At 44.3% G+C, this 22,896-nt stretch overlaps 1 protein-coding gene and 1 pseudogene across 1 annotated transcript in view; one reads left to right on the forward strand and one right to left on the reverse strand.

Moving 5' to 3' along the window:
* Nucleotides 1-8,651, forward strand: part of LOC106996314 (uncharacterized) — a 73,244-nt gene extending 64,593 nt beyond the window's left edge. The window contains exon 9 of the mRNA XM_077949088.1: nt 8,580-8,651. The gene's annotated coding sequence lies outside the window, so the exon portion shown is untranslated. The remainder of the gene's footprint in view (nt 1-8,579) is intronic.
* Nucleotides 8,652-8,722: 71 nt separating this feature from the next.
* On the reverse strand, nt 8,723-14,920 carry LOC100428758 (spermatogenesis-associated protein 31E1-like; annotated as a pseudogene).
* Between the last annotated feature and the right edge of the window lie 7,976 nt (nt 14,921-22,896).

Here is a 22,896-nt window from a genome sequence, read left to right on the forward strand (position 1 = left end):
TATTGTGATATCAAATTGAACATCTACCCATGTAGGATGATTCATTATGTCCAGTAAAAACAAAGCTGATTCACTATTAAAATCCAATCCAAGTAATCTGCTATACAAAGACTATTTTTAAAACATTTCTTCTCAAGAGATGCAGAAAGAGCATTCGATGAAATCCAACATCTATTTCTGACCAAAACTTTCATAAAATTAGGAATAAAAGAACTTAGGATATATGTTTAAATCTGTACACTATATGATGATTATGAAATGATTTTTCCTTAAGAGTGGGAACAAGTCCTATTCAATATTGTATTACAAGATTTGCAAAGTGCAACAAGACAAGAATAAGAAATTAATAACATACATATTGAAAAGGAAGAAGTAAAACTGCCTCTATTTGCTCATAAAACAAATGTTTATATACACAATCCTACAGTATTTACAAAAAGCTTCTATAAAAATATGTGAAATGAATAGTGTTTTATTATCAAAGGTCAATATAGAATGTCAATAATTTTCCTATGTGTTAGGCATTAACAGTTGAAAAAACTAAATTACTGTTTAAAATAGAAGCAAAAATTAAGTACTTAGGTATTAATGTAACAATGTAAGTGCAGGATCTATATGCTGAAAATTATAAAATATAAATGCAATAAATAAGAGAAAATTTAAGTAAAAGGGGAATTAAATATTTATGAATTCATAGTCTCAATATAGTTAAGCTGCCAGTCTTTTCCATTTCTATTTGTAGAGTTCCTGCATTAACAGTGAACATTTCTGCATGCTTTTTATTGGTAGTTGGAAAGCAAAAGAACTAGAATAGTCAAAGCACTTCTGAAAAAAAAAACAAAGTTACAGGATATACACTACTGATTACAAGGTTTACTATTATGCTACAGTTCTCAAAATATTGTGGTTTTGTTTAAATATTGTTAAAACACTAGACACATAGACCAATGGAATGAATAGACACCCCAGAAATAGACCCACACAAATATATTCCATTGCATTTTGAAAAAGGCACAGAGGAAAAGGGGAAAGTATAATCTATTCTCTAAATGGGAATGTAATAATGGGATTTCCCCATGTTTAAAAAAAAAAAAAGGGAACCTTAATGCATATTTTACAACTTTTACAAATGTGGACTGAAGTGGACTATATAAAAGTGTAAAGTATACAGCAATAAAATACTATCATAAAACAGGGGATATTAGATATGACTTTGGGGTCATTGATGAGTTTCTAGATAAAATACCCTACACATGATCCATAAAAGAGAAATTGAAAAAATACACTTTATCATATTTGAAAATGCTCATTCTGTGAAAGAACCATTACAAGAGCAAAAAGCTAAAACAATCAGGGAAAAATATTTTTAAGTCACTGTGTTAGTCTGTTCAGCTGCTGCTATGAAGAACTGCCTGAGACTGGGTAATTTACAAAGGAAAGAGGTTTAATTGACTCACAGTTCCAGATGGCTGGGGGAGGCCTCAGGAAACTTACAATCAGGGCAGAAGGCAAGCAAACATGTTGTTCTTCACATGGTGGCAGGAGAGAGAAGTGCCAAGCAAAGGAAGAAAAGCCCTATATAAAACCATCAGATTTTATGAGAACCCACTCACTATCATGAGAACAGCAGCAGCGGGGTAACTTGCCTCCATGATTCTATTACCTTCTGCTGGGTCCCTCCCACAACACATAGGGATTATGAGAACTACAATTCAAAATGAGATTTGGGCAGGGACACCGCCAAACCATATCAGTCACATATCTTGTACAAGCTTTCATCCAGAATAAATAAAGAACCCTTAAAACTCAACAATACAAAACAAACAGTCCAATTTAAAATGAGCAAAAATTTTGAGCACATACATCTCAAAAGAAGACAGACATGTGGCAAATAAACATATGAAAACATGTTTATTGTTATTAATTAATAGGGGAATGCAAATCGTAACTACAATGGGATACTACTACCTGCCATTAGAATGGAAATAAAAAATTGAAATATCAAATGCTCCTGAAGATGTGTAGCAACAAAGATTCTCTTTCATTACTGTTGGGAATGTAAAATGACATGGTCACTTTAGGAGATAATTTAGCAACTTTATATTAAGTAAAACATATGTCCAGTGTGAGGTTCAACCATTCCATTCCTATATATTTATCAATGTATAATGAAAACAAATTCACATAAAAGCCTGTAGGCTGGGCAAATGTTTTAGCAGCTTTACTCATAATCTCTAAAACCTGGAAACAACCAGGACGTCTTTATTTTTTATTTTTTTTTTCTTTTTTGAAATGGAGTCTCACACTGTCACCGGGGCTGGAGTGTAGGAGTGCAATGTCGCGATCTCGGCTCACTGCAACCTCTGCCTCCCAGGTTCAAGGAATTATTCTGCCTCAGCTTCCCAAGTAGCTGGGAATACAGGTACCCACCACCACAGCCAGCTAATTGTTTTGTATTTTTAATAGAGACGGGGTTTCACTATGTTGGCCAGGCTGGTCTCAAACTCCTGACTTCATGATCTGCCCGTCTCAGTTTCCAAAGTGCCGGGATCACAGATGTCAGCCACTGCACCCAGCCTAACCAAGACGTCTTTCTACAGGTGAATAGAGAGACTATTGCGTCAATACCATGAACAATAAAAAGGAACAGACTATTGCCTTACACACTAGTAGAGATGAACTTACATGTATTATGTATGTGAAAGAAGTCAGCCCCAAATGTCTACATATTGTATGATTTCATTTGTATAGCATTCTGGAGAAAGCAAAATTATAGGTCAAAAAAACAGATCAGAGGTTTCCCACAATTGGAAGAAAGGGAAGGGTTGATCACAAAGGCATCACACAGAGAATTTTAGGGTGATTCAGCTGTTCTCTGTAGTGCTGGATGGTGGACACATGTCTCTGTGGGCTTCTCAAAACCTACTAAATCCTACACTACAAGATCTCATCCTTATTTTCTGCAAATTAAAAAAAAAAATCCACTAGGAAGTCTGAGGTTTCCAGGAAGAAAAAGAAACTGATCAAAGACACTTTGGAAAATTGTATTTTGATTGGCTACTCTAAGGTTAAGACCAAACAAGCTGCATAGAAACACTCCCCTTTGGCTAGTAATTTTGTTTATCACAGGGACAAATGATAATTCTGACACCAGGCTAGAATAAATGAGTAAGTAAGTTGTAGATAACGTGAGCTGGAATTTTTACTGTTATGAAATGACTTCTTCTTGTAGTGTTGAAAATGTGTTTTTTTTCCCCAGTCATGTGTTAGTTCTCCCCAGGATTCTCATCAACCTATTCAAGTATTTTTTTAAATACTCGTTCTTATGATTTTAAGACAAAAACACACCTGTTTTCAGCCCAGTTGGAGAAGCCTCATTACTATCACATCCTTTGTGTTCTAAATGAAAGTCTGCACATACAGCAACAAATGAGCATGTGAAGTGTTGGAAAAGTATAATAAGGAAGTCAGTCTCCCTGGGGAGTTACACATTGGTGTGTGTCTCCTATACTTCTCATCTGCCCTGGAGAGAGTGCTGCAGAAGCCGCCAACCAGAAACCACACCCAACAAAACCAAACCTAACAAAACACCAGCTTTCTCAGCCAAAGAACCTGGAAAATAATGGCATAGCAGGGAATACCCACCTGACTGTAGCCAAACATCAGTGGAAAAACCCCCAAACATCATAGTTCAGTGGAGTCCAGTGTGGAGCTGATGATCCACTTCACTTCCATGGAGTGGAAGAAAGCAGCAGTACTCTGATTCCCTTGCCTGATGGTGTCAGTGGGGACAGGAATGGAGATAAATCTTCTCTCTCCCACATTGCAAAAGAAGGTGGCATTCTGGTATTTCTATCAAGGTCATGTCAACAGACCAAGAAAGAAGCTGTTCTTCCATTTTCTGTCTGGCAAAAGCAGACAGTTCTACAAATCCCTTGCCAAAGTAGTGTCTGGAGGTGCCAGAGGTAAGCTTAGCCTCAAATTCATGCAGCAACATTGAGACTGAGGCAGGGTGAGGTACGCTAGTGCCACCTTCCTAACCCTGGTGTCACTGAAGTCAAGCAGGAAGCTGAGCCTCTGCTGCACCCAGTGCCACCACACTGACAAGGTGGCATCATCTCCAATTTCCCCCAACCCCACTTTTGGTGTCGGTAGGACCCTGGGGTGAACCAAACCTCCACGCTGACACAGCTGCAATGAGACTGAGTGAGGTGGCACCAGCAGGCAATTAGGAGTTCTTTTGAAGCAAATGTAAATCTTGAAAATCTCCACCAAAAAATGAAAGTTATAAGAATTAACCAAATGGAAATTAAAGAATTAAAAAATAAGATAACTGAAATAAAACTTTACTGGATAAGCTTAATAGTAAAGAAGAGAAAAAAGAAGATAGAATCAGTAAACTTGAGGACGAATCAGTAGGATTTACTGATTCTATTCTGAACAAGAGAGCAAAAATAGATACAAAATGAAACAACAGAGAATACCCTTGGGGACCTGGCAGGCAGCATCATAATATTGAGTCTATGTATCATCAGAAACCAAGAGAGTGGAAAGAAATAGTGGCGCTGGAAAAAGAGTCAATAAATTGATATCTGAAAACATCTTAATTTTGACAAAGACACAAACCTAGAGAATGAAGTAGCTGAGGAAATTCTAAATAAGATAAACCTAAAAGAACTCATATTAAAACATATCATATAAAAATTTCTGAAAACAGAAGACAAATAAAAATTATTGAAAGCCTACCCCCCAAAAACTATATGGACTTATAAAAATAAAATTCAAATGACAACAGAGTTCTCATCTGAAACAGTGTAGGACACAAGGATGTGTCCCAACATGTATGTCCTGAAAGAAAAAACTGTCAAGTGCAAATTCTATGTCCAGCAAAAATAACATTAAAAAAGAAAGGAGAAATAAAGGCATCCTTATGTGAAGGAAAACTGACACAATTTGTGTTTTACCAAAACTCCTCTTAAAAAGCTGAAAAGTAAGTCCTCAGACAGAAACCAAATGATATCTGAAAACTACTTGGAACTTCAGAAAGAAAAGAATAAGAGAATGGGAAAATGTAAATAGATGTCGTAGGTTATTCATCATCTCAGAAGTTTTTAAAATCATATTTGGTGTTTACACTAAAATTATAACACTGCCTGTTGCAGCATCCAGTGTATTGGATGTGTTACTCAGTGCAATTCTATTTTTAAAAGCAAGGAGGCTAAAAGGACTTAAATGGAAGTAAAGTTTCTACACTTCATTTAAAGTGGTAAAACATCAATGCCAGTTGATTTTGGCATCAGTTACACATGTATAACAATAATAAGGTAAAGATAGTAAGAAAATTATATAGAGATGTACTAAAAACCAGTATAAATAAATCATTATGTAATCCTAAAACTACTTCAATAACTCACAGTAAGGTTAGGAAGGAGAACAGAGGAAACAAAAAGAGAATGAACAAGCAGAAAATAAATTATAAAGTAGAACACCTAGGCCTTGACATATATATTACAGTTATCTTAAATATAAATTGTGTACATGTGTCAATTAAAACACAGGGAATATCTACCTGGACAAAGAAACATGATTCAAAAATACATACGCTACTGATCTCAATTGATGCAGAAAGAGCATTTGCCAAAATATAGCACAGTTTTATGATAAAAACTTTCAGAAGCCTAGACCTACAAAGAAATTTCCTGAACTTTATCAAGACTATTTATCAAAAACAAACAGCTATGTCATGCTTAATGATGAAAGAATGAATGATTTTCCCCTCAGGGTGGAAACAAGGCAGAGACGTCTGCTCTCAACAATGCTATCTGACAGAGCACTAAAAGTTCTAAGCAGCACAATTGGGCAAAAAACAAGCAAGCCACACTGATAGGAAAAAAAAAAAAGAAAGAAGGAAAGTGACATCTATTGCACATTACACTATTGTATTTGTAGAGTCTCAGCGAAACTAAAAATATTCTTGGAGAAATAATAATACTTAGCAAGTTCACAGGATAAATGATCCATCCTCCAAAATTCATATTTCTATGAACTAACAATGAATGTGTGGAAACTGAAAGTACCTTTACAATTGCTCTAAAGAAAATACTTATGCAAAAATCTGACAAGACATGCGGAATCAAGATGGAAAAAATGACAAAATGTGCATGAAAGAATTGAGAGAAGAATTAAATAAATTCAAACGTACATTATTAATGGTTTGGAAGACTCAAGATAGCAAAGATGTCAACTCTTTTCAAATTGATGGGTAGACTTAACAACAGTCATATAAAAACTCCAGCTACATTTTTTTATGCATATAGATAAACCTATTTTAAGTTTATATGAAAAGGCACATGATATTGGTGGAGAGATGGAGACATAAGTCAGCAGAACAGAAAAGAGAACTCAGAAATTGACACAAGTAAATATACTCAACTCAGTTTTGACAATGGTAAAGAAGCAATTGAAGGAGAAAGAATAGTCTTTTTAACAAATGTTACTGGAGAAAACAAACATTTATAGGCTCAAAATCTCAGTGTAAACTTCGTACTTTATACACTAATTAACTTGAAATGGCTTGCAAACTTAAATATAAAAGGTTGTACTGTAAACTTTTTAGGAAAAGAGTTCTAAAAAAATGATTGGGATCTAGGGCTAAATAAAAGTATTTTGTTCTTATTTATATGTACCTTTAAATGTTTTCTTTTTCAGTAAAAGATCAATGTGTGCCTGTGTTTATTCTAAAAAAGAAAAAATATTCAATGTGTTCTTCCAGGTTAATAGACAAATCAAATAGACTCACTTTCTGTATGAACCCATAGTGTATCACTGATCTAGCCATTATTGTTTTCCTGAGAGGAAAATTCTCTTTACACTCATCACATTTTTGGAGCATTAAGAGTGGAACCAGAGGGCCTTAGGTGAGGTGAACGTGCTGCCAGTGGAGGTGAGCAGGGAGGAAATTTCCAAACCCAAGCAGTAGCAGAAATTGCTGGAGAGAGAAGAGTTGCTTCGGCAAGTCCAGAGATCACTTGTGATGCACCCTGCTCTGCAGAATAACAGAAAAGAGCAGTGTATTCCACCCAACAATAGAATGGGTGAGAATAATCCAATGATGTTACAACACACACACGTATATACACTCGCACATGCATATACAGACCAGTGCACATATACACACACAGATATGTATAATATGTGTGTATTTATAACTGAAGTTAAACCATTAAGCAATCAATGTGCAGTCCTATTTTTCTACCCTCTCTTTTCTAACATCCTTCAAACAGATGATGTTTTGTAAGATTTTCAATTATTTTCAATAATTTTTAAAAATCACAAACAGAACAAATATGCAGGCTGAATTATTTGTCAATCCCCTATTTTACATGTGGTTGTAAATAAGCAATGTATTGTATAGAGATTTCAGCATCTTAGATGTTAAAGTAAACATATAGCTGCTCCTCATTTTTACAAGAGTGGATTTACAGTATGTGTGTGCAAGTTGTATATTTAAATTACTTAAAAATAACATCTTTTTTGGTAATCGTGTTGTAAAACAAATTTGTGGCACATTAGAAAGAATGCTTTTAAGCAAAATTGTTTTTAGTTTGTATTTTCTAAACATCAGAATTTTACTTTGAAGGATTTCAAAACTTACAAGAGTATTCATATTTGAACTATAAAATAAGTAACTTAGATGGAATAATTTGAATTTGGAAATTTCTTTATACCACTAAATTTGAAGTTTCAATGCCATTTTATTTTTACAGATTTTCTTTGAAACATGATATTGGCTACTGGAAAGAGTTAAGACCCTTCATGAAAATATGATTTTTGTGATGCAACTTATATATGAGGTAGAGGAAGCATTGATTCCTGTGCCCATTAACTAAGGAGATTTTATGAAACAATTTTTAATAGGGGCCACAGTCAGTACCGGGAGTGTGGTCAGGCATGCCTACCTCCTCACTGGGCCCACCAGAAGCGTTTAGGGTTCTAGAAGAAACATGCGCAGGTGTACAGAGGATGTCACAAGGGAAGAAGGGCCAGGGTGGGAAACCCAGCACAGGGAGTCTGACCTCATAGGGGAGTTGGAGAAGGTTTTCTGAGGAAGCTTTGTCCAAGCCGAGATCCTTCCTGTTCCTTGTGCTCCAGCACAAGGCCTGCAGGAGGAGCCCCGTGAGCAAGGCCGACCTAGACCAGCCGGGTGGATTCCCTTGGCAGTGAGGGGGAGCATGGCCTGAGCAACTGAGGGCCGTCTCAGAAGGACGGCATCAGAGGAACTCTCACCGTTTCTATCAAGAACCTTACAGTTTGATATCAGCATGGGGGTTGTGACTGGGTGATCTTGGGAAGGATCTGTCAGCGGTTCAGGGGCTTGCTTGAAATTGGAGGCTGTCTAATAGAGGAGGCCTTTCTATTGTTTGGTATCTCAAGGAATCTTATCCAGAAGAGGGCAGGAGGCGACCAGGAGAAAACCGCTGCTGGTAATGAGGTAGATGCCGCTCATTTTCACCGAGTGAGTGCAGTGCTATGGATTTTAGGGGGTGGCAAAGTGACCTTGATATATTTTCTCTGTGCAGGTCTCTGTTAGACTCACTGTGGATGTCTCCGTGGGGATCTCTGTGTTGCTTTCGAAGAGTCTCTGTGTGAGTCTCTTGGGGATTTCTGGGGGGGTCCCTCTGGGGGGTCTTTGTGGGGGGATCTCAGATTCTCTGTTGGGGTCTCTGGGGATCACTGCGGGGAATCTGTGAAATATTGATGAATGTGGTCTCTGTGGGAATCTCTGAGTGTTGGGGTCTACTGGGGGTCCCTGTGGAGTTCCTCTGCTGCAGGTCCCAGGATCCTGGGTCCCATAGATGTTAGGTCACCACCCCAGACAGGACTTGGCTCCAGCAGTAGTTGGGACACCCAAAGTGACACCAGGGCATGTTCAAAACAGGTCCCCAACTTGGGTCCTACCAGGCCTGGGTACAGGCCTGTCCCCTTGTCCTCAGCCTCCACAACCCCTGCAGGCGCAGAGGTCTCCTGGGGCAGAGCACCCTTGGGCAGATCCCTCTGAGGAATTGGCTCCTGCCTGCCCTGCCCTTGCTCCTGCCTTCCCTGGGGATGGCCAGGAAGGACCCAGCACCAGGACGGAGGGAGCACAGGACTGGGCCATGTGGGGACTGTCCCTGCCAACCATGTGACCAGATTCTCTGAGCCCCAATGTGTCCCCTGCAAGCACATGGGCCTGGAACCATAGATGTGCTGTGTGACCCAGGCCAACCCTTGCCTTCTGGGTTCCCCTCCCCCGGGAGTGGCACTGACCACTTTTGCTTGTAATGGTCACCAGACTGCGAGGACCCTGGTTACAGCTGCAGGCAGCTTTTGGATCCTGCACTTGCAATCTTAGGCTTGTCTTCCCTGATTCTTTTCCCACCTCCCACCCTGAACCGAAGGTCCTCTCCTGTGGTTCCTGACCACAGAGTCCTACCAGAGGAGTAGGCAGCAGCCCTGGGTGCCTCCTGAAACGGACACCCCACACCAGTGGGCTGGGAGACTCCTCTGCGGAGTGAGGCTGGGGACGGCAGACATGAACCCAGGGGTGTTATCAAGGCTGAAGGAAGTGTTGGCACGGCCCAAGTCCATCCCAGAACTCAGCATGCAGGAAAGGGTCTGGGGAGGGTGTCATCTCTTCCCCACCAGGAGATCCTGGAAAGACCAGTCCTGCCTCTGACTCAGGGCCAGCACAGGACACCCCCACATTCCCAGACTTCTATGGGGCAGGGAGGTTTCTGGGATCCATCACTCCTGGAGCCTACCACCCCCTCAGTCCATGAGGCCCCTGCAGACCCAGCTCCTACAGCAGCACAGAAGTTACCTTAGTGAGAATGGGGGTTGCAGTGAGCCAGAGCCCGGGTGGAATCTCCAAAGGATTTGCTATCCTTACACGTCCTGAAGGCTCTGAGTCATGATCCAGTTTGGAAACCAGACACAGTGTGGGGACAGGGAGAACATGAGGTCTTCCAGGTCCCTGTCAGCCTCCTCCTGGCCCAGTCATTCTGGGAACCACACTCAGGAGGAGCTGACACTGAGCCCTTTCTTGTGCCCTAGCATGGCACAGACAGAAGCTACCACCTCTGCAGGGAAAGCAGGTACATTGGGAACTTCTCCGTGGAAGTCAGGAACACATGGGAACTGTGATGATCCATGCAGGACAGGTTTGTTATGTAGGTGTCCAGTGTTATTTGAGTAGAGCCCCCTGACTCTCCCAGGAGAGGTGTGAGAAGCCTGAGCTGGTTCAGGAAGCAAGACACATCTGTGTAGACCTCAGTTCCTGTGGCTGTGGATGGGGCCACCAGAGGTGCTTGCCACTTGTGGCCTGTGGTGGTGGGGACCAGCTGGGGACACAGGCTCCCTGGGAGGTGGGAGCCCAACTGCTGTCTCTGTCTCTGATGCCCTTGTTTTTGACAGGACAGCTGTGGCCCTTGGGGGTGGCTTTGGGGCTGCAGGCCAGGGCTCTCATCTCTCTGCTGTGTTCCTGGTGGTAGTGACTCCTGTGGCAGCAGGAAGGCACATTCTTCTGGGCTTGGAGGTCGCCTTTGTGGCAGTCGATCTCTGAGGGACCACATCCCTGCTGAAGCCCCAATTTGTCCACCAGGATTTGACCCACAACTCTGATGATGGCCTGGGCTTCTTTAGTCATGCTATCCATAAACAACCTTGCTGGATCAGACTCCTAGCTCTGGACAGCATCTGCCCTGGGCTTGCCTTTCTGAAGTACGTCTTCCTGCCCTGCACCTCTTTTCCTGGGGTGTAGACTGTTGGGGGAAATCAAGGACCCTGAACGGAGGGACCGGCTAAAACCATGGCCAAAGAACATAAGTTGTGAAGATTTCATGGACATTTATTAGTTCCCTAAATTAATACTTTTATAATTTCTTATGTGTGTCTTTACTGCAATCTCTGAACATAAATCATGAAGATTTCATGGACATTGATCACTTCCCCAGACTATACTCTTGTAATTTCCTATGCCTGTCTTTACTTCAATGTCTTAATCCTGTCGTCTTCATAAACTGAGGATGTATGTTGCCTCAGGACCCTGTGGTGACTGTGTTATCTGCACAAATTGTTTGTAAAGCCTGTGTGTTTGAACAATATGAAATCTGGGCACCTTGAAAAAGAACAAGATAACAGCGATTTTCAGGGAACAAGGGAGATAACCATAAAGTCTGACTGCCTGTGGGGCCAGGTAGAATGGAGTCATATTTCTCTTCTTTCAGAAAGCACATAGGAGAAATATTGCTGATTTCTTTTCTCATCAAGGAATAACCCTGGGAAAATGAATGCATTCCCAGGGGAGGTTCTCTAAAATGGCCGCTCTGGGAGCGTCTGTCTTATGCAGTTGTAGATAAGGGATGAAATACACCCTGGTCTCCTGCAGCACCCCCAGGCTTGCTAGGATTAGGAAATACCAGCCTAGAAAATTCTTGTCAGACCAGTTATCTGCTCTCAAACGCTGTTTCCTGTTAAGATGTTTATCAATGACAATGCATACATAGTGGGACATGAAACCTCCTGAGCAATTCTAATTTTGTCCTGGCCTTGTGATCTTGCTCTGCCCCTATTTGCCTTGTGATATTTTATTGCCTTTTGAAGCATGTGATCTCTGTGACCCACACCCTATTCATACACTCCCTCCCCTTTGAAATGCATAATACAAACTTGCTGGTTTTGTAGCTCGGGGGGATCACGGAACCTGCCAACATGTGATGTCACCCCCGGACACCTAGCTGTAAAATTTCTCTCTTTTGGACTCTTTCTTTTTATTTCTCAGACCAGCCAACACGTAGGGAAAATAGAAAAGAACCTATGTTGAAATATTGGGAGCTGGTTCCTCTGATAGTATACCCTGTGAATGGTGATTGATCTTTCTCCAGAAGTTGCACTCTGGTGGTGCCTGTCCCTTCTCTAGCTGAGGCTTGTCATATTTCCTTTATTGTTTGTCTCCTATTTCCCTGGCATGGGCAGGGTGGCTCCTCCAACTGGCTTCGGAGGTCCTGGGTCCCTTGCACCTATGTCCCTGCTACCCTGGTCTGGGCCTCCGGCAGGCCTCGCCCTTGTTCACAGAGCCCAGCATCTTCGGACTCTTCTGTGGGGCCTTCACTTTTGGGCTCACAGGCTCCTGCTGCCCCAGTCTGTCCCCTCCCTTCCACAGGAGGGCACATGGACCCTGGAAAGCTGCCATGTTCCTCCTACAGAACACAGTCTGGGAGGTGGACAGTGGGGCATTAGTGGGTGGCCAGTCTATGGCTGGGAGCATGTCCACTTTGTGGCCTGGAAGGCACAGGTCTGTGGGGCCCTCCTGGAGGAGGATGCTGGAGACACGGCCTGGCACCTGCTCCTCTGAGTCCACCTGCACTGTGAGCGCAATCTCATTGACTGCCTGTGCTTTCAGACACAGATGCCCTGGATCCTGAGCAACACAGATTGAAGACACTGAGGTCTACAGACACCAGTTTACACTATAGTGTAGACACTAGTGGTCCCCACAGCCTCTGTGCTCCTCAGGCCCAACTGAACACTTCCTGAACTTGCCCTCACACTGGCTCCCAAGGTGGCTTCTGAAGCAGGGGGTTTCTCCTCCTCAGCCTCCAGTGCTTCCAGGGTGTCTTTGGCCCTTGCCCACTGGGACCTTATGCAGAACTCTTGCAGGGCTCTGTTATGACAGGAGTTTCCTGGGGACATGCTTTCAATCTCAAGCCATGCCTCATTCCCAGCCATTTCTGAACCCCTCAAGGTTGGATTTCCCACACCCCAGGACAGTCCTGCTCTGCCAGGTTCTGCCTACAAGGCTGCACATGGGGGACTGAGAAGATGCCCTGTCCTTCTGTCCGGTCGGAGAGGCCTCTAATTGCTTATGGGTGTCAGCTGACTGGGACCATCTTGGAGCCCTCTGGCCTTCCTCCTGCTCAGGTGGTGGGGCAGGGACAGGGCAACTCACAGTGGGGCTGACTTGCCTGTTGTTCTGTTGTCTCCTGGACCATTCTGGGGAGGTTTTTCCAATAAAATGACAAACTTGGCTACAGATTCAACCCGAGATTCCCAGGAGGCCCAGAGGGGAAATGTGGAGTATGGGAGGGGTGGGGGCTGAGCCTTACCTGACTGGACATTTATGGGCTATAGGGACTGGAGGTCTGGACCCCACCTGTGCCTCACACAGAACCTGAAAAGATGTGCTTCCAGCATCTGCCGGGTGCAGGGATGAAGGAAGGAAAGCTCCTGGGAGGTGTTCATGTGGGCTTTCCCACCCCTCCAGGATGCCAGCTTCCCCAGTTTCCTGTGGGTGTCAGACTTGGGAACAGCACGTTTGGCCATGAACCAGGAGCAATACACAGATACAGGGATCCAGCCCTCCTTGATCTCCCCCACCTTCCTGTCCATATGGACCTGCAGCTTGTTTTCCAAATGCTTCCTGTCTGGGTCCCTGGGTGTGGAACTTACTGATTGGTACTTCCAGGACTTCCTGAAGTCACCGTCTGCCTCCTCCTTGTCTTTCTCCAGAACCTTCACTGAATTCCTTCCTGTGCCTTGATCCTGGCTTGGTTGTGCCTCTAGTTTGGACCCTAAGCACCTCTTCCTAGATAACCTTCCAGAGCTCCTGAGTCCTGTCTTCTGCATATTCTTCCTGCCCTTTCTTGCAAATTCAGAAGCCTGGGAGGGCAAGAGGACCCCCTGTGTGTCTTCTGCCTGACCCTGGGACCTCCCTGGGAATTCCCCCTCAGGTTGCAGAGGTCTCCAGATGGAATGTGCTGGGAGGGCCATGGGACTGCTCCTGGCACATGGCACTACTTCCTTGCCACCGGTGCTCTGGGATCTCAGTGCTGGAGGCAACCCCAGAAAGAATGGAGGCTGACTTGGGGCTCTGGAAAGCCGGCCTCTTCTGGGGAAGGTGGACAGTGGGCTGGCTCAGGACAGCCTGAGAATTTTTTAGGAGAAAGGAAAAAGCCCTCTTCCACTTTAGTCACTTCTGAGAGGGCCATTCAAGATACTCCACTCGACTGGGGATGACAGACTGTGCCCTCTCATTGGATGTAGGGCAAGATGCCCCACAGAACCTGATCTGGGGTGGAGAAGAGCACGGTAGGCTTGGGACAGGGGGTGAGAAGTGAGACTGCTTCTGGATCCCAGCCAGAGGTGGGGGCTGGGACTGGGGCCAGGTTGAAGTGAACGGTTGGAGCTGGGCCATGTGTGGGGCTGGGACTGTGCCTGGGAAAGCTGTGAGGATGCCTCAACCTCAGGTTCACCTTGAAGAGAAGTGGAGGCTTTATCCAATGGTACAGAGTACACATTCTGTGAGGAAGGGTTCCTAGACACCCAGGCCGTGACCACCAGGGACTCCCTATTGAAAGAGGAGAGAAGAGGTCTCAGAAGAGCTGGCTGCATTTCCACTGTAAGTGGTCCCCCATGGACGTGGCATCAGAGACCTGCTGAGGACCGGGCAGCTGCTGTGGTTAGGTTGTCACATTCCAGAAGGGATTTAGAGTCATGATGTCCCACTCCTTCCCCAGTTATGTCATCTGCAGGTAGTCTGCCTGCCCCCTTTCTTTCTCCTGCCACATCTTCATCACTGCTCTCTTGGTGATGAGAGTTTCCAGCAGCTTCTGCATGTCGGGGTGGATGAATGTGCAGGCACCTACCTCCATCTGCCTGGGTGTGGGGTCTCCCCAGAAGGAAGCCTCTAGGGAGTGGTCAGGAAGATACGGTTGCTGGGACTTGCCATGTGAGCAGGTGGAGAGGCCGCAGGTGGTGGCAGCCTCCCTCCAGCAAGAGAGGTCCCAGATGGGATCGCTGGAGCACCCAAAGCCGGAGATCACCCTGGTTGGAGAAGTCAGCCCCTGGTTGTGGAAAAGGCAGCTCTGAGGGACGGGGCATATTGTGGAGCCACACGGAAACTCAGCCAGGCCGGAGCTGGGTGGGGGTGGAGAGGAGGCCGTGGGAACAGGGGGCTGTGGTGAAGGAGGAAAAAGCACATGTGGCTGAGGTGCAGGGTGTTTTAGGGGTAGTGGGGGCTCTGGTGACCTGGAGGTACTCAGGCTTGAGTGTGGTCAAAAAGGCTCTAAGGTGGTCGTTGCGCCTAGTGACAGGGTGGAGGCCAGAGTAGCTGGGAGAGCCCTTGGGGACAAGCTGGTGGGAGATGGACATTGCATGCATTTCCCATACAGTTGGTGGGCCTTAGCAGGCGCTGGTTGGTACATGTCACCCAGGGGGTCTCCAGCTAAGGGTAGGTGAGAGCCACCCTCCCCAGTGAGCTTTCTCAGGTGGCTGCAGTAGACATGAGGCACAAGCTGCAGCTAGGGGCGGGTGGGGCTGGGAGGTCGGGAAGGCTGGGCACCTGATGCCCACAGCTCCTCCACCTCCCCCACTGCTGAATTCACAAAGTTCTATCTATGTCAGCCTCAGAGCTTCAGTCAATTCCTGTTCCCTTTCCAGGAACTCCCCCTCCTAGGTCACCACCAGGCCCTAGGGTTGCATCAGAGGCCCTGGTATAAAGGAGGACATGGAGAGAAGGGGGAGTCTCCTCACTTTCTAGAGGGTTGGTCAGGCCCCCAGTGTCCCCCGGCTCCCTCAGGAGGATTCTGCAAGCTGGAAGTCAGGAGACGGGGTTATGGTGGGGAGGGCAGTGCCAGCAAACTTCACAGGAGGCTGAGTGGCTGTCTCTTTAGGGGACACCACGGGGAACTAGACCCTGAAACCCACGCATCTGTGTCCAAGGCCACATGGCCCCAATGGTGACAGCAAGGTGTGCACTGTGCAGAACTTTTGTCATTTGCAAAAAGTGCTTCCATGTACACCCCCTCATGGGTGTCACAACCATCTAGTGGGGAGAGCGGACAGGGGTGGTCTCTAAGAAGAGTCAGCCATGGCCGAGAAGAACAGCCGTCCGCATGGACCTGGAGCCTCCCTGACCTCCCCCCATATCCTGGCAGGTCTTGGTGCCTTCCCCACAGCGCCCCCTTATGGGCAATACCGGTTCCCAGGCCCATGGCTTCATTCCCACAGATAATCTGAGGCGGCCCCGGGTTCTGATTTCCCTCCCAGGAGCTTCCTCTCAGGCCTCTGCAAATGACTTCCTCAGGGACAGGTGATGGTCAGTCACCTCTGGGGAGTCCTGGGGAGCAGTAGAGCCTCACCTTTCAGAGCTAGGATCTTCTTCCTGCTCCTGGGTCTCCCAATCTCTTCCTTTGATGGTAAGAGGCAAGCAAGAGTGTGGGGCTGGGACCAGTTCTCAGTCTCCTCTCCCCAGGCCAGCTGCACACACGCAGTGCTCATGAGTAACACGGCTTTCTGCCTCTAGCTCAGGGAGCTCTGTATGTGTTTCTTTTACTCATGTTTCATTGATGAAATATTTTCTGTTTTCCTTCTTAGGGAAATGCAAGTGGGGGTTTTGTGTGTGACTCCACCCTGGATATCCCCAGTCCCTGCTCCTCTGCTGAAGGCAGACCCAGGCTCAGGCCTACAGGCACCTCTGAGCTGCCAGTAGGATTCTGCTTCGAAGGAGGCCAGACATGAATCCAGGCTCTGGCGGGAGGCTCTCAGGGTCTCAGCACAGCTCCCAGATCACCCCACATAGAAGCGTCTGGGCCCCCAGGTACCAGCCTCGGAAAGAGGCTGATGAGCCAGGGCTGGGGCCTGTCCTCCCACAGAGACCTCACCCCTCTCCTGATCTGGTCCTCGCGGCTGAGACCAGTGTAGGCTTTTGCCCTGATGCCGACATGTCACAGATGGTCTGGGAGCTGGTGATGGAATCCTCCGCCCACTCCCACCCCTGCCTGCCCTGCCCTTCCCTAGAGAGATGATGAGATTTCCCATCGCAGAAGGGTCTCTCGCTGCTTAGGAAAAGTGGGAATGAGGGGAGGAAAAGAAGAGAGAGAGTCTTTCTCTGTGGGGCTGGGCTGGGGGCTCCTTACCTTCCTGCTGCTCCTCTTCCTTCCAAGCGGAAGGTAGGAGAGTAATAGGAAGAGAAACCCCCAGCTCCACACTCAGGTGAGGATGAAATCCACAATCCAGGGATTGGAGCTGGAGCCCAGCCATGTGGCACTAGGGCTCTTCAAAGGAAAGAGCATTTTTTCCATCTGAAGTGCAATGTCACCTTCAAGCAACTGAGACCTGGGCATCACTTTTGGGACTAGAGACTGGGCCCCAGGCCTGCATCACAGAGCTGGGGACCTCCTCCTCACCAAGGGCTCCTGACGGCAGGGCAAGGGCAGTGGGTGGAGGAGGTTGAAGCACAGCCCCGCCCTCAGGTCCCAGTTCCAGTCCCTCCACCCTCCTGGGTCCCCCAGATCTTTTCTTCCCTCTCCAGTTGCTCACCCTGTCAGAGACAGCCCTGGGTGCATTTTCTATTCTGTTTCCTGGAACACAGATGTGACCTGGTTTTGTGGAGATCTCGGTCAGTCCCTCAATTTCCCATGTCTTTAAGATCTAGACTTCTCCCTGGAGTTTCTGTTATTTCTCCAGTTTCTTGCTCTCAGGATCTCATTTGTTTGCAGTTCTAGCTTTCCGCCTTAATATGTTCTTACCCTGCATCAACTCAGACATAGAACTTACATTATTTGTACTTATTGATCATTGTGAATTTTGATTACAATTTTCATAGTTTTAAAAATGTTTAATATTTATTTTTGTGGGCACGCAGTAGGTGTATATTTTAATGGAGCACATGAGATACTTTCATACAGGCATGCAGTGTGTAATCATCGCAGCATGGTAAATGAGGTGTCCATCACCTCCAGCCGTTTTCCTTTGTGTTACAAACCATCCAATTATCCTCTTCATTTTTTAAATGTACAATTACATTATTATTGACCATAGGCATTCTATTGCTGTCAAATACTATAAATACTCAATTTTATTCATTCTTTCTAATTACTTTTTTTATCCATTAACCATCCCCACCTCTCTGCCACTGCGCCTTCCCAGCCTCTAGTAACCATCCTTCTACTCTGTATTTCCATGAGTTTGACTGTTTGATTTTTAGCTCTCACAAATAAGAGAGAACATGTGATGTTTGTTTGTCTTTCTTTGCCTAATTTCACTTAATGACCTCCAGTTCCATCCATGCTATTACAAATGATAGGCTCTCCTTGTTTTCCTATGGCTGAAGAGTACTCCACTGCATATATATACCACCTTTTTTTTATCCTGTTGTCTGTTGACGAACACTCACTAGGTGGATTCAAAATCTTGGCTATTGTGAACAGTGCTAGAAGGAACATGGGAGTGCATGTATCCCTTCAATCTACTGATTTCCTTTCTTCTGGGTATGTACCCAGCAGTGGATCATATGGTAGCTCTAGTTTTAGTTTTTGAGGAACCTCCTAACTGTCCTCCATAGAAGCTGTACTGACTCACATTTCCACCAACAGTGTATGAGGGTTCCCTTTACATCCTCGCCAGCATTTGTTATTGCCTGTCTTTTAGAGAAAAAGCCATTTTAACTGGGGTGAAATGAGATCTCATTGTAGTTTTGATTGTCTTTCTCTGATATCAGTGATGTTGAGCACCTTTTCATATACCTGTTTGCCATTCATATGTCTTCTTTTGAGAAATGTCTGTTCAGATGTTTTATGTATCTTTTAAAAATTATTTTAACTTCTGGGGTACACGTGCAGGATGTGTAGGTTTGTTACATAGGTAAATGTGTGCCATGGTGGTTTGCTGTACCTATCAACCCATCATGTAGGTATTAAGCCCGGTATGCATTAGCCATTTTTCCTGATGATCTCTCCTGCTTCTGACAGGCCCTAGAGTGTGTTGTATCCCTGCCTGTGTGCATGCGTTCCCTTTGGTCGGCTCCCACTTATAAGTGAGAACATATGGTGTTTGGTTTTCTGTTCCTATGTTAGTTTGCTGAGGATAATGGCTTCCAGCTTCATCCATGTCCCTGCAAAGGACATAATCTCATTCCTTGTTGTGGCCACATAGTGTTCCATGATTTATATGCACTACTTTTTCTTTATCCAGTCTATCAATGATGGGCATTTGGGTTGATTCCATGTCTTTGCTACCGTGAATAGTGCTGCAATGAATATATAGGTGCATTCATCTTTATAAAATAAAAATTTATATTCCTTTGGGTATATACCCAGTAATGGGATTGCTGGGTCAAATGGTATTTCCGATTCTAAATATTTGAGGAATCACCAGAGTGTCTTCCATGATGGCTGAACTAATTTACATTCCTGCCAACAGTGTAAAAGTGTTTCCGTTTCTTCTCAAACTCACCAGCATCAGTTGTTTCTTGACTTTTTAATAATTGCTATTCTGACGGGTATGTGATGGTATCTCATTTTGGTTTTGATTTCCATTTCTCTAACGATCCGTGTTGGGAGCAAGCCCACCAAAATCCAGCATAAACTGGCCCCAAGACTGGTTATAAACAAAATCTCTGCAGCACTGTGACATGGTCATAAAGGCCCTAATGCCCAAGCTGGAAGGTTGTGGGTTTATAGGAATGAGGGCAAGGAAAACCTGGCCCACCCAGGGCGGCAAACCACTTAAAGGCATTCTTAAGCCAAAACAAGAGCAGGAGCGATCTGTGTCTTAAGGACGTCTTCCTGCTGCAGTTAACTAGCCTAACCTATTCCTTTAATTCAGCCCATCCCTTCGTTTCCCATAAGGGATACTTTTAGTTAATTTAATATCTATAGAAACATTGCTAATGATTGGTTGGCTGTTATTAAGTATGTGGGTAAATCTCTGTTCGGGGCTCTCAGCTCTGAAGGCTGTGAGACCCCTGATTTCCCACTTCACACCTCTGTATTTCTGTGTGTGTGTCTTTACTTCCTCTAGTGCCACTGGGTTAGGGTCTCCCCAACCTAGCTGGTCTCGGCAAATGGTGTCCATCATGTGGGCTCAAATCCAGGTTGAAGTAGCTCACTGTGACAAAGCTGCCCTCACTTTTATCTCTTTGCAAATCAAAGAAGGGAGTCACATTGGGAGCAAGCCCCCCAAAATACAGCCATAACTGGCCCCAAGACTGGCCACAAACAAAATCTCTGCAGCACTGTGGCATGTTCATAATGGCCCTAAAGCCCAAGCTGGAAGGTTGTGGGTTTATGGGAATGAACTGAAGGAACACCTGGTCTGCCCAGGGCGGCAAACCACTTAAAGGCATTCTTAAGCCACAAACAACAGCATGAGTGATCTGTGTCTTAAAGATGTGTTCCTGCTGCAGTTAACTAGCCCAACTTATTCCTTTAATTTGGCCCATCCCTTCATTTCCCATAAGGGATACTTTTAGTTAATTTAATATCTATAGAAACAATGCTAATGACTGGTTTGCTGTTAATAAATATGTGGGTAAATCTCTGTTCAGGGCTCTCAGCTCTGAAGGCTGTGAGACCCCTGATTTCCCACTTCACACCTCTATATTTCTGTGTGTGTGTCTTTAATTCCTCTTGCGCCACTGGGTTAAGGTCTCCCCAACTGAGCTGGTCTTGGCAATCAGTGATGTTGAGCTTTTTTCCATATGTTTGTTGGCCGCATCTATATCTTCTTTTGAGAAGTGTTTGTTCATGTCTTTTGCCTACTTTTTAATGTGTTTGTTTGTTTTCTTCTTGTAAACTTCCTTAAATTCCCTGTAGATTCTGGATATTGGACTCTGTCAGATAGATAGATTGCAAAAATTTTTTCCCATTCTATGGGTTATCTGTTCATTATGATGATAGTTTCTTTTGCTGTGCAGAATCTCTTTAGTCTAATTAGATCCCATTTGTCAATTTTTGCTTTTGTTACAATTGCTTTTGGCGATTTCAACATAAAATATTTGCCCATGCCTATGACCTGAATGGTATTGCCTAGATTTTTTTCTAGGGTTTTTATAGTTTTGTCTTTTACACTTAAGACTTTAATTTATCTGGAGTTAGTTTCTGTATAGGGTGTAAGGAAAAGATCCAGTTTAAATGTTCTGTGTCTAGCTAGCCAGTTTTCACAACACCATTTATTAAATAGGAAGTTCTTTCCCCATTGCTTGTTTTTGTCAGGTTTGTCTTCTTGCCTAGAGATTACACATTGAATTACCATTTGGAGATCATCCCCCTCACACACACCTGGTGTGGATCAAAGGTAACAGGGGCCAAAAGGAGAAAGTTTGAGCCTTGCCAGGTGAATACTGGTGCTGAACAAAGTGACTTGTGTCTATTTTCTTGCATGTATTTTACATTGGCTGGGAAGGAAAATATTAATTTGATTCCCCATGCAGCCTGTTGGGCAGCATCTTGCAAAATTGAGAAGCTTTGCTTATGGTTCCATCAAACAGAAAAGGATGATTTTATTTAGTAATGGGGCTTGGCTCCCATATCTATGATACAGTGAACAGGGACATCAAAGCTGCTCTGTTCTTCTGAAAGCTGCAGAGAAAGGGAACCCAGAAACCTGGTTTGCTGGCAAAAAAAAGGAGGGCAAGAAATTCTTACCAACCAAGTTTCTCATCTTTTTTTTTCTCTCTCTCTGTCTCTCTCCCTCCTCCTCCCACTGTTTGTGTGTGTGTGTGTGTGTATATGTGTGTGAGTGCAAATGTAAACATGATTGTCTCCTCTGCAAAGGTTTAATAGAAAAAAGGATTTGTGAGACTAGTCTTAGGCTGTAGCAAATCTGGAGCAATTTTTGCTAAGAATTTGTCTTTCTGTTTTGTTCTTTAATGGAGAGAGAGGTATCACAGGAGAGAAGATGGGCTTAGGACCACTATAAGCCTGCTTTTCAAGCCAGCCTGGCAGCTGGTCATTTACAAAGTTGCTGGGGGTCCCTGAGACTAGTGCCATATGAAGTTTCTCTCTTTTTGTTTTATATACTTGAGAGCTTAACCTTGTGACCATGTGAGAAAGAAACCTTGATACTTTCTCTTGGTCTCTGCCATCCAGCAGACAGGAATTTGGGGATTCATTTACAGCCCTAAACATTATCTTGGGCAGTTAAAAGCCTTTGCAAGCTTGAAACTGACTCCTCTAGGCTCTTTCTGGGAAGAGCAACAGAACCTGCTGAATGCTGTAGCTCAGTAACCAAGGCTTTGGTCTTTGGACAGTGGCTGCCCCCAGGTTCAATTCATGGCTTTGGGATTGATTCCTTTCTGGTTTGTTATTTGTGTAACTCTGCCATTTTTTGAGGGTTCCCCACCCCATGGATAGCTTCTGATTTCCTGTCTTGAATTTTCCTTTCTCTGAAATATCATGGGGAAATTCTAAACTTTTTTTTAAAAAAACTGTTTACCATCTCTTTGAAACACTTCATGAGTTCAAGGTAAAGTTATAACCTTAGTTAATACGTATTCATTTTATGTGAGAGGTTATCTGGTATGGAATTCAAAAGTCAGAAATGTTGGCTATGCTCATCAGAGCCTGGTAATAAGAGATTTTAAAAGATTTTTTAACAAAAGAACTCTATAATTAAAAGTGGTTTAATTAAAAATAGATATCCAGAGTTGGATGGGGTAACGCTGGATATCTATTTTCATGCCTGTAATGCCAGTAGTTCAGGAGGCCAAAGCAGGACGATTTCTTGAGCTCAGGAGTTTGAGATAAGCCTGGAAAAGAAAGTCAGACCACATTACAAAAATAAATAAATAAATAAACAAATAAATAAATAAATAAAGTATCCAAACTGTATCTGTTTATAAGACATTTATCTTTTCCTCTTCTTGATTCATGTCTTTCTGGAAAAAGTTTTTTTCTTCTGAATTGTTTTCCTCCATTTTTTCTTCTTGCCACTCTTGAGGCTCACATGAGAGAACCTAGATAAATTCTAACAGCCTGGGACTCATAGGGAAAAACAGAGGAGGTGCCACAGACCCCATTCTGAGAAAAACCTGTTTTCCTCATGGAACCTCAGGAACTGATCCCCCTTGAAATCTAAGTC

This window comes from Macaca mulatta, chromosome 10 (assembly GCF_049350105.2).
Source record: "Macaca mulatta isolate MMU2019108-1 chromosome 10, T2T-MMU8v2.0, whole genome shotgun sequence".
NCBI lineage: Eukaryota > Metazoa > Chordata > Mammalia > Primates > Cercopithecidae > Macaca > Macaca mulatta.